We start from the raw sequence: 15,860 nt of genomic DNA on the forward strand, positions 1-15,860 counted from the left end.
CTGGAAAGCTGATGAATGTTCTATTGGGATTCTCCCCTAAGGCCTCCAGATAAAAGCCTTTGGTACAGGGACTCTGCGTGTGCCCTCTCTCTTTTCTGGAGCACACCATGCCTCTCTCCCCTCTTTTATCCCTCAAGGTGCATGTGTCTCTCCCTCTTTCTCCTAAGCTCCAAGGGCCCTTCTTCTACCTCTGTAACTTTCTAAATAAATTTCCCCTTATAATTTGAGTTCCTTGGCTCTGAATTCTTTCAAGCCAAACTCGAGTACCAAGGTTACTGAATGCATTTCCTTTCTTGCATCCTCCACACTTGGTTGCTGCTGCCGGCTCTGGACAAGTCCTTCTCCCCACCGGGCATACAGCACATCTCTCTCTGAGTCCTGCTCTGCTTTTGTTCTTTACTCTAAACCAGCGGTTCTCAACCTGTGGGTCACGACCCTTTCACAGGGGTCGCCTAAGACCATCAGAAAACACATATATAATTACATATTGTTTTTGTGATTAATCACTATGCTTTAACTATGTTCAATTTGTAACAATGAAATTGGGGGTCACCACAACATGAGGAACTGTATTAAAGGGTCGCGGCATTAGGAAGGTTGAGAACCTTCCTCCCACCACCAGACTTATCTCAAAATACTGTTTCATTATATTGGAATTCAGCTTCAAATGCCATGGCTTATTGGTCCAGTTTCCTGAGTCCCTGCTCTCTCACTGTGTCAGTTAACACCACCCCCACCCTAGTGTTGGCCCCAGAATACTTGTGTGCAGGCTTCTTCCCCGAGGCCGAGCCCTTCGAGGTGGAGACAGTTCAGAATCAGAAGAGTTGGCCCTCTCTTTCCTCCTCGGTGGAGACAGTTTGGAATCAGAGCTCTGGTGTCTCGTATTCCGTGGAGGTCACAGATCTGAATCAGAGTCTTTCCGACCACCTCTTGGGTAGGAAGAGGAGTCCAACGTGTGACTCTGATGTCCTCTAGGTGAAGAGCTTGTATGAAATTTCCTAGAACTGGTAAAGAGCCTTATTTCCAAAATGGAATTTTGCCTGCTTTCTTTCATGGCAGAGAGAGGGCCGAGTCATATTCACACTTGCTGTTCTTCAGGGTGGAGGGATGAGAGGGTCCTGGCCCCTTCTGATGTGGAGAAGTTTGGCTAGAGGCTCTTGCTGGGGCTTTACTGGTTTGGGTTCTGGCCAGTGAGTGAGGAACACTAGGATCCAAATCGGGGGAGTCATGTCGGGCCCTCCTGAGTTTCCATGTGTTAAAGAAGTCGAGTCCTTCTCGGTTGAGATGTGTCAAGGGAGCTGTTCTGAGCCCTTCGGTGGGGAGAGACGTCTGAGGACCTGTGCTGGGCCCTCCTCAGAGGAAATGAATCTGGGGAGTCATGACTGAAATGTCTGTGTGAAGGTAGATCCTCACTGTGGCCTCCCAGAAGCTTCCATTTGGTACTGGAATGAAAGGTTTCCATCTGCTTTACATAGTCTGATTGCTCATCCACACATTCAGCCAGTATCTTGAATCCACCTTGTCCTCTCTGGGAGGAGTACCAGGCACCGCTGCTCTCTCTCTCTCTGGGTCCAGTTATGCCTCACCAGGGCAGTGAGCACTCCCACAACTGAGCGCCCCATTGCCAGCGTGGCCTTCCACAAATCCAGCCTCTGCCCTGGCCCCAGGTCTGCAAAGTCCTTTGGAAGGGTCTATCGGGGTCCTTTCCTGCCTCCCCCAGGATGATCAATGGCCCTTTAAAAATATGTATTTTTATTGATTTCAGAGGAAGGGAGAGGGAGAGAGAGAAACATCACTGACGAGAGAGAATCATTGATTGGCCATCTCCTGTATGCCCCCTACTCAGAATTGAGCCCACAACCCAGGCATGTGCCCTGACAAGGAATCGAACTGTGACTTCCTGGTTCATAGGTCACCCTCAACCACTGAGCCACACTGTCCTGGCTAAAACTACCTTCCTCAGTAGACTGTGAGCATCCTGAAGGTTGGAACCATGTCTTTCCCAGTGCCTCAGGCACCAAGAAAGTGCTCAATAAATGCTTGTAGAAAGAAGAAAGGAAAGAGGGGTGATGGGGAGCCCTTTGAGCTTCCTGTGTTGTCATACTCCACTGAAATCACATGTCACTCTGCTCAGCTAACTGCTTAGACTGTAAAAAGGTCACCCCAGTTGAGAGGTCATGGTTTAGCATCTACTCTACTCCTCCATTTGGGGGGAATCCCTTAGTGGTAAGACCAGCTTCATATCATGTGGCCTGTGCAGTCTCACAGGACTCACACTGAGAGGGTCCCCATACTTGCATTAATGTTCTTCTATCGCTGTGTTAAAACTTTTCATACATTTTTAATGAGGGATCCACCCCACACTTTTCTTTTTGCACTTAGCCTTGCAAATTATGTAGCTGCTCCTGACTGGTGGGTGTGGAAATCATGAAGGCTGGGGCTCAAAACTTCCTACTTTTCACCTCCTGGGAACAAGACAAAGATCAAGTCCTTGTCCTCTGAAGTCTATATTTACCAAGCATTCATTATCTGAAGGCTGACTGAATACTTTTTGTATATCTTTCTGCTGCTATTTTTGCTTTTTGCATATCTATCTGATGCTATTTTTCAAAGCTATGTAGTCATTGATGAATTTAAGAAAATAAGCACTTATTTGAAAGAGTGTCCTGAATGCCACTGAAGTAGCATTTTAACATTATGTATAGTTTGTACCAAAGAAAGTCTCAGTTGGATTCTAGTACACCTTTTTTTGTTTTAATCCTTACCCAAGGGCAGAGAGAGAGAGAGAGAGAGAGAGAGAGAGAGAAACAACTGGGGATTTTTTTTTTTAAATATATTTTATTGATTTTTTACAGAGAGGAAGGGAGAGAGATAGATAGTTAGAAACATCGATGGGAGAGAAACATCGACCAGCTGCCTCCTGCACATCTCCCACGGGGGATGTGCCCGCAACCCAGGTACATGCCCTTGACCGGAATCGAACCCGGGACCTTTCAGTCCGCAGGCCGACGCTCTATCCACTGAGCCAAACCGGTTTTGGCAACAACTGGGGATTTAACTCAAAATTCTGACTGGGAATCAAACCAGTACAATGGCTTTTGCTGTAGACTCTTCTCCCTTCCACTCACCCTGAGGTGAGATTTACAGTAACACTAGAGGCCCAGTGTATGAAATTCATGCACTGGTATGGTCCTTAGCGGATGCTGGCTATGGCTGCTGGTCAGGGCTTTCCTTCATTCCTCATCACCCCCTAGTGGTTATCGCAAGTCATAGCGAGTGGTCAAGCTCCCAGGCCCTTGAACTCCTGCCCGAGGGGACAATTTGCATATCAGGCTTCTATATATATAGACTAGTGACCTGGCGCAAAAAATCGCACAAGACCCAGGACCCCAGGGCTCCTCGATGGATTGCCCCAAAGAGGTAGGCGTGCTCAGCCACCTCCATGGCGCGCTCAGCCACGGGACCCCCAGGCCTTGCTGCGCGGAGCAGTCACCAGGCCCTGCCTCCACAGTGCATGCAGCCAGGGGACTCCCAGGCCCCACCCACCCACTCGCACCTGCTGCGCAAGTATCTTCCTTGTAATGACGTGAGGGCATCATGGCATGAGGGCATGACAACCACCTAGGCTATTATTAGTATAGATATGACACACCTTCCTCAGGGCACTCTGCCTAACTGTGTCCTACCCTGGGTCTGCAGGTAGCACATTTTTCCATTTGACCTAATTCAGTATTGTGGTTGGTTGGTTATACGCTCACCTCTCTCTCTAGCTGCTCTCCTGATAATAATAGCTAAGGACTATTTCAGACTTACCCAGTATTCAGTCTGTCCTGAGCCCTGCATGTATCCTGAGAAGAGCATTATGGAGCCATCATAAGCATAAAGCCAAACTATTGGGTTTGAACCCAATTTCCACCATTGTGAGCCATAACAAAAGTACCCATATCTGCACCTTGTTGTGAAATTAAATGCGTTAAAGAAAGTGTTATGCTTAGTCCAGAGCCTGATAAACACTATATTTGCTATTATTGTTATTTCTGTATCATGAGGGATATTTTATCATCATCATCATTATCCACATTTTTGTTGATGAGAAAACTGAAGGGAATTTGTCCAATGGCACCCTTTAGTAAGTGATGGGGCCATCAAAAATGGCCTGGGCTATTTGGATCCAAGTCAGGGAATCAAAAAATATGGCTTGAGATGGTTGGTCTGAATCCAGAGCTGGACTGTTTCACCACTAAGTACTACCACTTTCCCTCTGGGACCACCTAGCTGACTGTGGTCCAGCAGACCCCAGTTGTTGTTTTTTCCAGGTCTAATGCATTCTTTGCAATCCTATGTCTGGGTCTTATATGCATAAAGTTGCCATGTTGTAACAGTGCCTACTGAACTGCATCTTGTTTTTTCATTGAGTCTTCTGACTACCAATCTCCAATCTATTATGGAGGCTGGGGTAGGAATTCAGAGAGGGGGTGAAGGTAGGAGTAAAGGCTGGGCCCCGGTGGTGTAGGGCAGGAAGAGATTGTGTGATGGTATAATACAGCTCCCATAATATGGTGGATTAACATTTCCTTCTTTCTCCTCACGTCTCCTCCTGCACTGCAGAGGCTGGGAAGTTACGAACTACAATTCCCAGATGCCCACGAGGATCCACCAACTGGGGGAAGTGGGGACGGGGAGGCACACTTCTGCTGTTTCCTCTGGCAAGCCCCATTGCTGTGGAGTCTGGTCTTTCCAAGTAGCATCTTTTTTTTTTTTCTAATTGATTTTCGAAAGAGAGGAAGTCGGGGTGGGGAAAGAGAGAGAAACATCAATCGGTTGCCTCCCATACCGGGAATCAGACCCAAAAACTAGATATGTGCCCTGACTGGGAATCAAACCCGAGACCTTTCAGTGCATGGGACGACACTCCAACTACTGAGCCACACTGTCCAGGGCACAGTTGGTAGCATCTTTGATTGTAGAAGGCAATCATGCCCTTGGTGCCCCCTCGTTCTGTGGTGTGGCTCTCAAAGCTATCACTGAAATCTCAGTGGGTACCTTCAGCCTCCGGAGTAATTCTATTCTTTTTCTTTCTTTCTTTTTCTTTCTTTTCTTTTTTTTTTTTTTTTGAGAAATTCTACTAACAGTATTAAGTCTTTTGTCAGCCTATGTCAGGAGCTAGAGTGGATTATGTCTCTGCCTTTGAATCCTGACCAAATACAGCATCTGAAAGGTGGAAACTGGGCTATGACTGAGGGGAACTTGTCTCATTATCAAATATCTTTTTTAAGTATAGAAAATACTGTGATAACATCTCTGTATCTGCCACCCAGCTTAAGAAATAAAGTATTACAAATAAGATTGATGATGCTGTCCTAGCCGGTTTGGCTCAGTGGATAGAGCATCAGCCTGCGGACAGAAGGGTCCCAGGTTCGATTCCGGTCAAGAGCACATGCCCAGGTTTTGGGCATGGTCCCCAATAAGGGGCATGCAGGAGGCGGCCAATCAATGATTCTCTCTCATCATTGATGTTTCTGTCTCTCTCTCCCTTTCTCTTTCTCTCTGAAATCAATATATATATTTTAAAGATTGATGATGCCTGTTTCCCCTTTCCATTTGAAGCCCCTTCCACATACCCCAGTAAACCACCACCATGAGATGCCTTAGCATGTGTTTATACCTTTATCTCTCATGCAGCCTCCACCACATGCAGCATGATTTCCCGTGTGTCCTTCTACAATGCTTCTTGTTGCTCCACATTAGCTTTATGGTGGGTGGTATCTCATGTGTGAATATATTTCATGCATGATCCCATCACAGTTTATTCTGCTATTGAGAAGGGACATAGTTTATCTTTCTAAAGTCTATCTGGGGTGGCATTTCAAATGTCACAAGTTAGAGAAGTATGTGAAATGCTCTACTGATAATGGGGCCTAGGCCCCACTATGACCAAGGCATCACATCTACATCTTGAAACAGTGCAAAGGCTGACCAAGTCTCATCTCTGGGGCAGGATGCCCGTAGGGTCCCACCCTGGGGTCCCCAAGGCGCACCACTGAGGCTGTCCTTGATGGGCAACACCAGACTTGCTACCGGGAAATGAAAATCAGGATGCAGTGGGTGACTGGCTTCTAAAGTCCCCCCAGCTGTGACCCCCCACCTCCCCTACCCCTGTTCTGGGAAGATGCTGATGAACTCACTGACCAATCATGGAGAATTCCAACACCTTTGCCAGGAATCCTAGATGAAACTGTAGCTTAACTCAAACAATTCAGGAAAGTCCCTGAATCACCAGGGCTAAAAATTAGTTACTTTGTCACCCGAAGCACTGAATCATAAGAAGTAGAAATGCTAGGTTCCAGTCCAGCTAGCAGAACTCCTCTGGACACTGCTGTGGGGAGCGGGTATGGCTTTGTAGATCAGCACACAAAAATCCCCTCCTGCCACTTTTCAGGTGTGTGACCTTGGACAAACTGCTTCTGGTCTCTGAGCTTTGGTTCCCTTGTCTCTAAATGGGAGACTAAAATAATAATAAATGCGAAAGTCTCAGTGCTTCATTCCCACCTCTTTGGGTATGTAGGGGCCCAGGGCAGGCCATCTCAGGATATTTCAAATGAAAATCACTTGAGAAGCAGTGGGTGGGGGGGAAGCATTCTCTGACTCTCCTCTGTCTCTAAAAGCAGGAAATAACTCTCCCTGCTCTCTCAGGTATCCTGCTTCTGCTGAGACAACCTTATCACAAGAGTTACAAAAATCCAGGAAGAAGAAGAAGAAGAAGAAGAAGAAGAAGAAGAAGAAGAAGAAGAAGGAGGAGGAGGAGGAGGAGGAGGAGGAGGAGGAGGAGGAGGAGGAGGAGGAGGAGGAGGAGGAGGAGGAGAAGGAGAAGAAATCCACAATGAAAAAGCTTGTATAAACAAATCTTGTAGCACCTTATAGATTTTCTACCTCAGCCCAAACCTTGCTTAGATTCCTTTTTCATGAGCATTAACTTTCTTTGTCCTGTCAATTTCTCACAAATGTATTGCTTCTTTGTCAGAAAAGGTGCCTGGTTTGATCATTGAGCCTTGTTTTATGGCCTTAGCCTCATATTATGAGCCTCCCTTGCTCTTATATTAAACTAGAGGCTCGGTGCATGAATTCGTGCCGGCTGGAGGGAGGGGCCTTGGGCAGTTGGTGGGCCAGCCCCGCCCTCTGGTCGAACTCCCGGTCAAACTCCCCATCGAGGTGACAATTTGCATATTAGCCTTTTATTATATAGGGTTGTTTTTTCTCCTGTTAATCTAGTCTTGTATCTATTTTATTATCAGTCCAGCCATAAGAACTAAAGAAGGGTAGAGGGGGTGAATCCTCCCTCTTCTGACAGGTAACAGCATCCAAATTACTTTCTGGGGAACCACCCCAATACCACTCATTATTTATACATTTTGGGTGGTGCCTCTTCCCTTAACTTCAGAGGTGCATGGAGGTCTCAGGCCTGGGTAACAAGGTTACCCATGTTCCCAACCCAACCATTGGTTCATAAGCAGGCACATGAGCAGTTAGAGCCAATAAAATGTAATGCGACTTTTATTGGAACTTAAGGGACTCTTTCCTGCTGAACTTGAACTTGGGAGGATGTAAGCCTGGAGTTGCAGGAACTCACCATATTTTCAACCAAGAATTAAGGTCATACAAAGACTGATTTTGCTGACTGTTTTTGTTTTTGTGTTGCTGAGAGATGGAAAGAAGCCAAGTCCTAGTGTCATTATTTGAGTTCCCGGACCAAGTTATACTGAAGACCAAGATCTACTCTTGGCATTTTTCAGTTTCTTATTAACCAATTTGTTTTGCCTAAGCCAGTGTGAGTTGGGGTTTGGGGTGTTTTTTGTTGTTTTTTTTTTGGTTTTCTTTCTTCCTTTCTTTCTTTTCTTTTCTTTTCTTTTCTTTTTTTTTTTTTTTGTTGTTGTTGTTGTCACTTGTAGGATAGTAAATCTTAACCAACATTGTCTCATTGGGTAACTACCAGGACTAATCAAGATGATATGAAAGATACCAACTGTGGGCCAGATTCCCTTTCCCTGTCTTGTTCTTGTTCTAATCCACAGCTATCTTCATTTTACTGATTTTTTATTTTATGTAATCCTAAATTCATTCTGAGTTTCTAGAAATATCTGGGAAGTATATTAGAAAGTTGAAAAAATTAAAGATGCTTACCTTAAGGAAAAAATGATTATTTGGCAAAGCAATCCCTTCCTAGAAATATTTAAAAGGCTGTCATATAAAAATAATCAGATTTCAACTTGGAGAATGTAATTGGGTGGAAGTTATCAGAAGACACTTTGCTTCAATGGGAAGAAAAACTGTTTAGTAACAATAACAAGCTCTGACTGGCTCCTCTGAGGCACTGGGGTTTCCCATCCCACTGACCTTCCTGTTGAGAATGGGCAATCATGGATTGTGACTTGTGGAGGGGACTCCTCCTTCAAGAAGACAGTTACATGGGTGGCCACCAAAGCCCTCTCACTTATAGGATACTAGGATTCTAAGTGTCAATTACGACTACCATTTATGCCCCCAATGTAAGAGCATCTTCATTGTTTCCAATGAAAAAAGATTTTTGAGCAATTTGAAGATATAAACTTTTAGAAATACAAAAATGAAATAGTCTGTTGACATAAGAATGTCTGAACCTATAAAAAATGTTATAAACCCTAGCTAGTTTTGCTCAGTGGATAGAGTGTCGTGCCTGTGGACTGAAGGATCCTGGGTTCGATTCTGATCAAGGGCACATGCCTGAGTTGCAGGCTCGATCCCCATGCAGGAGGCAACTGATCAATGATTCTCTCTCATCATTGATGTTTCAATCTCTCTCTCCCTCTTCCTTCCTCTTTGAAACTAATAAAAAATATATATTTTTTAAAAATTATAAGATTTCATTTGAGCCAAAATTGCCAGGAAGCAAGATCTCAAATGCTTCGGAGAATGACAGTTTTGCAGTTTTACACATTTGAAATTAAGGAGGGAAGTGAAGGGAAGGAAAATTACATGATGGTAGGAGAAAACAAAATGGGATTAAATTATACGGTCCTATATAATAAAAGGCTAATATGCAATCGACCCAATGGCGGAATGACCAGTCACTATGATGCACACTGACTACCAGGGGACACACACTCAATGCAGGAGCTGCCCCCTGATGGTCAGTGTGCTCCCACAGGGGGAGCGCCACTCAGCCAGAAGCCAGGCTCACAGCTGGCAAGCATAGCGGCAGTAGTGGGAGCCTTTCCCGCCTCCGTGGCAGCGCTAAGGATGTCCGACTGATGGCTTAGCCCACTCCCCACTTAAGCCATCAGTCAGACATCCCCCGAGGGCTCCCAGACTGTGAGAGGGCACAGGCCAGGCTGGGTTACCCTCCCCCCCAAGTGCATGAATTTCGTGCACCAGACCTCCAGGAGTAAATAAGATTACATGCTCTGTCAGCGGTGGTTTCACTTATTTCAAAGATGTGTTAATCTAGATGCACAAAAACAATGGATAAAACTTGCTTAAGGCAAAGAGAAACCATTTATTTAAAAAGTTATATGCCTGGGTGTGACTACCCACCATGACCTGCCCAGTTAGTAATTTATGATCAGATTACCCTGTGAAATTACTTTCCTTAGAACTCCTTTTTCATCCATAAGTCAAATATCTATTCATACTTTTAACTTATTATATCAGCTACATAAATCTTTATGTTTATATACTATATAAAATTATCATATGTGAATTTAGAAAAGTTGGTTTTTTCATTCTCATATTTAGTGAAATAACATTCAAGTCCTTTACATGTACTCTGACATTACTTTCTTTTTTATTAGAGTCACTTTTGAACTGTATAATGTTGGATTTTTTTCAATAGTGTTTAACTTTTAGAGTTCTTAGAGTTCTGTCCTATAAGTATAAAAACACCCTTAAGATAGACATTCTGACAGGAAAGAGACTTTTTCACTGTAAGTCTAAAATTTTTATCCCTTAATCTCTCTGAAACCATTGCAAGGACTTCAAATTCTTTTTAATTGAATTTATTGGGGTGACATTGGTTAATAAAATTATACAGGTTTCAGGTGGACAATTCTATTATACAGTATCTGTATATTGTATGTTCAACTCCCACAAATCAAGTCTCCTTCTACCACTATTCAACCCCCATACCCTATTCTACATCCCCCATCTCCCCATTGTAAATGATTTTTTAAGAAAATGGGTTTTCTTAGAAATTCAGCTATAATAGTGTAGAATAAACAATACTTAGCAGTTAATAGAATGTCCTGAGTAAGGGAAGATACAAAATCACATACTATGTGGTATGATCCAAAATAAGATGAAAACAGATATTTATATAGATACAAAGAAAAATATGAGAAAGGGTACACCAGAAGATTAATAGTAGTTATCTCTGAATTGTGGTTATTATGCATGCCATTGTTCTATTTTTTAATACTTTTCTGTATTTCCAAAGTTTCTATGATCAATATGAGTAATTTTTACAATGAGAAAAAAACTAGTTATAAAAATAGATGTCTGAAAGATAGTCATAGAGTATAAACTGCTCTTCCAGCTTCTGTGAGGTTTACAAGATGCAGTTAGACCAGGGGTCACAAACTCGAACACTTTCATGTAACTAACATAAATGAGGGAAGTGGGCCAATTATAATATGGTAGGCACTGTGAGGACTGTAGCAAATTGTTTAACTGAAGTAGGGCAGCCAATTATTGTCAGGCAGGGATGTGAGCCCAGTGTTATCAAATGCAACTATCAAATGGATATTTATGTAAAACTAGAAGCTCCGTGCACAAAAATTTGTGCACGGGTGGGGGGTCCCTCAGCCCAACCTGTGCCCTCTCACAGTCTGGGACCCCTCGGGAGATGACCACCTGCTAGCTTAGGCCCGCTCCCCTGGTGGCAGATGGCATGCCCGATCCCGCGGTGCCTGCCCCATCTCCCCTGGTTGCAGATGGCAAGCCCGGATCCCGCGCTGGGGCAGGCGGTGGCTGGGGATCTCACTGCTGCCCGCCCCACCCGCCCCGCCCCACACACCACAGGCCCTGATCCCACGCTAGGGCAGGCAGTGGCTCCGGATCACACTGCCGCCTGCCCTGGGCCGCAAACGGCAGGCCAGGATCTCGTGCTGGGGCAGCCAGCGGCTAGGGATCGCCCTGCCGCCAGCCCCAGGCGGGGTGGCGCAGCAGGATTTGCCTGCAGTATGCAAATTAGCCGCCATCTTTGTTGGTGGTTAATTTGCATATCACGCTGATTAGCCAATGGGAGGTGTAGCGAAGGTATGGTCAATTACCATGTTTGTCTATTATTAGGTAGGATTCCCCTCACTCCTTTATTTATTTATTTTGTAAATAGTGAGAGTCAAATAAAATTGTGTTCCAGTTTGCCCTATCTGTGACCTCTAAATTAGATAGGATTCCTATTCTTTCTGAACTGGTACTCAAACTTTTTGTTTTTATTGCCAAACTACAGATTTTATATATATATGTGTGTATATATATATATATATATATATATATATATATATATATATCTCCTATATAATAAAGAGGTAATATGCAAATTGACCATCACTCCAACACACAAGATGGCCACCCCCATGTGGTCAAAGATGGCCGCCCCTATGTGGACACAAGATGGCCAGCAGGGGAGGGCAGTTGGGAGGGACCAGGCCTGCAAGAGAGGGCAGTTAGGGGTGACTAGGATGGCAGGGGAGGACAGTTAGGGGTGACCAGACTGGCAGGGGAGGGCAGTTAGGGGCAATCGGGCTGGCAGGGGAGCAGTTAGGCATCAATCAGGCTGGCAGGCAGAAGCGGTTAGGGGCAATCAGGCAGGCAGGCGAGTGGTTGGGAGCCAGCATTCCTGGATTGTGAGAGGGATGTCCGACTGCGCAGTCGGACATCCCTTAAGGGGTCCCAGATTGGAGAGGGTGCAGGCTGGGCTGAGGGACACCCCCCCCCCCCCCCGCCCCCCGCATGAATTTTGTGCACCAGGCCTCTAATATATATATATATATATTACTGTCTAAAGTTTTACATATGTCTCCTTTTCCCCCGATTGACACCCCCTCCCCAGCCATTCCCACTCCGGGTAAGCCCCCACCACCCCAGTGTCTGTGTCCATTGGTTATGCTAATATCCCTACATACACATCCCTTGGTTGCTCTCTAAACCCCCACCTTCCCTGCCATTTGTCTCTGGCTCTATTTTTGTTCAACATAATTTGATGAATAAATATATATTTTTTAAAATATATTTTATTGATTTTTTACAGAGAGGAGGGGAGAGGGAGAGAGAGATAGAAACATCAATGATGAGAGAGAATCATTGATCGGCTGCTTCCTGCACGCCCCCTACTGGGGATCGAGCCCACAACCTGGGCATGTGCCCTTGACCAGAATGGAACCTGGGACCCGTCAGTCCGCAGACCGACGCTCTATCCACTGAGCAAACCGGCTAGGGCTGAGGAGCTTTTCTATTTCCCATCCACATATGTACACTAACAATTTATTTTATTTTTATTGAGAGTATGTCTGTTAAAGCTGGGGACAGTGAAACAAGGAAGGCCTTAGGATAGAAGAAGCTACACGAGAGAGCTAGGCGGGGCTGCTTTGGCTGTCTAGAAAGGAAGGAGCCAAGGTGGGGCTGCTGTTAGCTCATTGAGAAATAAAAGTCAGAGAGAGAGACAGAGAGAGGGAGAGAGAGAGAGAGGAGAAATAAAAGTCACAGTGACAGAAGTGAGTCAATGTGGGGCTGCTATTAGCTCACTGAAAAGTCATAGAGCCCTAACCGGTTTGGCTCAATGGATAGAGCGTCGGCCTGCGGACTGAAAGGTCCCAGGTTCGATTCCGGTCAAGAGCATGTACCTTGGTTGCGGGCACATCCCCAGTAGGGGGTGTGCAGGAGGCAGCTGATCGATGTTTCTCTCTCATCGATGTTTCTAACTCTCTATCCCTCTCCCTTACTCTCTGTAAAAAATCAATAAAATATATTAAAAAAAAAAAAGTCAGAGAAAAGGCGACCTTAGAGACAGGTTCAGATAATTAGCCTAGGACCAGCTGTCACTGCCCATTGCTCCTCTAGGTACCAGTATCCTGGGGACCCTGAGAGTTTAGGAGATGCACACCTGAGAAAACGAAAGGTGTGGGTGTGCTCCCGGGAAGGAGAGCGTGCCTACACTAGCATTTTAAAGTTCCTGAGAAGGCCTGCAATTGTCTAAGCAGGTCAACTTTGCTTAGTCTAACATTTCCCAAACTCATTTGGCCATGGAACCCTTTGGGAGCATTAACTGCTGCTAATATGCTACTGCTACACATGTAGTGAACCATGGAATACAATTTGAGTAACACAACTGTAGGTTATTTGGAGTTCTTGGTAAAGAAAATAATCTAAGCTAAATAAATGTCAAATTTTTTCCTGGATGAGAAAATTCATGGAGTGTTACAAAAGAATAAGGAGAGAGAAAGAGAGAGATACTGAGTGGCCAAATTCTGCATTAATTCTCGTAGTGTGACCTTGGGCAAGTTACTTAACTTCTCCGTACTTCAGCTTCCTCTACATAAGATGGAAATAATTATAGTGACCATCTCAAGGCACTGTGCAGAATGAATTGTGTGAAATGTAGAAACATTCCTGGTATATGGTCAGTAATAAGGGTTAGTTATTGAGGGGTGCAGGCACACAGCATGTGAGGACACAGGAAGAAGATGGCCATCTACAAGCCACGGAGAGAGGCCTCAGAAGAAACCAACCCTGCCGACACCTTAATCTTGGATTTCCAGCTTCCAGAACCATAAGAAAATCAATTTTAATTTAATTTTAAAAAAATAAATAATAAATAAATAACAATAATACATACTAATTACCATTATGCTCACTTCCCTGCTCACAGTTACTATGCATAGATCAGGGGTGGGGAACCTTGTTTCTGCCAAGGGCCTTTTGGATATTTATAACATCATTCCTTAATATAATTCCCTTAATATAAATTTATGCTGCTATGAATAAAGCTCCTAGATTTCTTGAATTTCAAATCCCGCCTGCAGTTGCCTTAGCAGGGCCAGACCAAATGACTTTGTGGGCCATATATGGCCTGCAGGCTGGACGTTCCCCACCCCTGGCATAGATAATAATAATGGCTATTGTTAATAGATAAGGCCTAACTGCCTTCCTTTTCTTGAGAGCCTTGTGTACAAGTAAAACAAGAAATATTTTCAAAATAAATTAATGAATGAGCAGGCCACTGATACTAACTTATACCGTTGCAGGTTAGTTTCCCATCACCCTGACTTCACTCAGCAGTTATTTGTATTAGACAGCGCTGGTTGCAGGCCTACAGTGTGAGGCCGGCCGCCAACGTAAGTCAAGATCACCCACAGCCAACTTTCTTAGAATGTGCTATCTGTGACATTTCTACCAAATCTTATGGTTTTTAAATAGCTTTTCATTTTATATTTTTTTAGAGAGAGGGGGAGGGAGGAGGAGCATTGATGTGAGATAGAAACATTGATTGGTTGCCTTCCAGGAAGCAAACCCACAACCTGGGTATGTGGCCTGACCAGGAATTGAACCCCGTGACCTTTCAGTGTACAGGACGACACTCCAACCAAATGAGACACACGGGCCAAGGCTTCTACCAAATTTTATATAGAGCTGTTTGGTTCCAGGGGGGTGGGGGAAATCTTTCCATGTTCAAATTCTAGGCTCCAGCTTCCAGTGGGGCTGCGCCACTGGCATGCACTGCCTGGTGCCAGGGAGAAGAGAAACTGGTTTGCTCATTCACATGAGACTTATTCATGGAAAGCCGACTCCGTAGCCAAGAGGACAAGGAGGGTGTTGTGTCTGTCCAGCTGGGGCAGTTGTAATAAAGAAACCTGAAAACCAATCCTTCTTAGCAGCCTCATTTGACAAAACTGGATGCCCCAAACCAAGCCCAGACACCCTCACCTCAGGTACCCTCATTTTAGAAGGCGTGGCTGCTGGGGACGAGAATCTGACTGCCAGGTAAAATACAGGGCACCCAGAGAAAGTCAAAGTTCAGATAAATATTGAATAAATGTGCAGTGTAAGTAGGCCCCACACATTGCATAGGACAAACTTATGCTACAAAAAAAATTACTCATCGTTTGCCTGAAAATCAGATTTAACTGGGTATTGTCCATTTTATTCGCTAAATCTGGCAACTGGGAATGAGTTTGCAGGTTGCGATTCTGAAAGAGCGTGTGTGCCCAGCAGGCACCCTCCGCTGCTGGGCTGCCCAGGGACAACGCACGGGTGCCAGGGCCTGGAGGAGGGATTTGAGCTATCAGATGGCTGCCTTTGTTCAGGGTCCTGTGTCATGTGGTCAGGGAGACGGCAAGGGGTTCCCAATCTCAGCTGCACATTAGAATCACATTAGATCACTTTTTAAAAATATATATTTTTATTGATTTCAAAGAGGAAGAGAGAGGGAGAGAGAGATAGAAACATCAATGATGAGAGAGAATCATTGATCAACTGCCTCCTGCACACCCCCCACTGGTGATCGAGCCCGCAACCTGGGCATGTGTCCTTGACCAGAATTGGACCCAGGGCTCTTCAGTCCACAGGCAGATGCTCTATCCACTGAACCAAACCGGCTAGGGCTAGAATCACTTTAAAAACATTTCAGCCCTAGTTGGTTTGGCTCAGCGGATAGAGTGTTGGCCTATAGACTGAAGGGTCTGGGGTTCGATTCCGGTCAAGGGCACATGCCGGGGTTGCAGGTTCGATCCCCAGTGGGGCGCGTGCAGAAGGCAGCCAATCAGTGATTCTCTCTCATCATTGATGTTTCTATCTCTCTCCCTTTCCCTTCCTCTCTGAAATCAATAAAAATA

General features: G+C 44.9%; 1 pseudogene; it reads right to left on the reverse strand.

Annotated features, from left to right (window-relative positions):
- Nucleotides 1-216: 216 nt before the first annotated feature.
- Nucleotides 217-3,444, reverse strand: LOC111826944 (annotated as a pseudogene).
- Between the last annotated feature and the right edge of the window lie 12,416 nt (nt 3,445-15,860).

The sequence above is a fragment of the Myotis lucifugus genome, unplaced genomic scaffold (assembly GCF_000147115.1).
Source record: "Myotis lucifugus unplaced genomic scaffold, Myoluc2.0 scaffold_112, whole genome shotgun sequence".
In the NCBI taxonomy this organism is placed as follows: Eukaryota; Metazoa; Chordata; class Mammalia; order Chiroptera; family Vespertilionidae; genus Myotis; species Myotis lucifugus.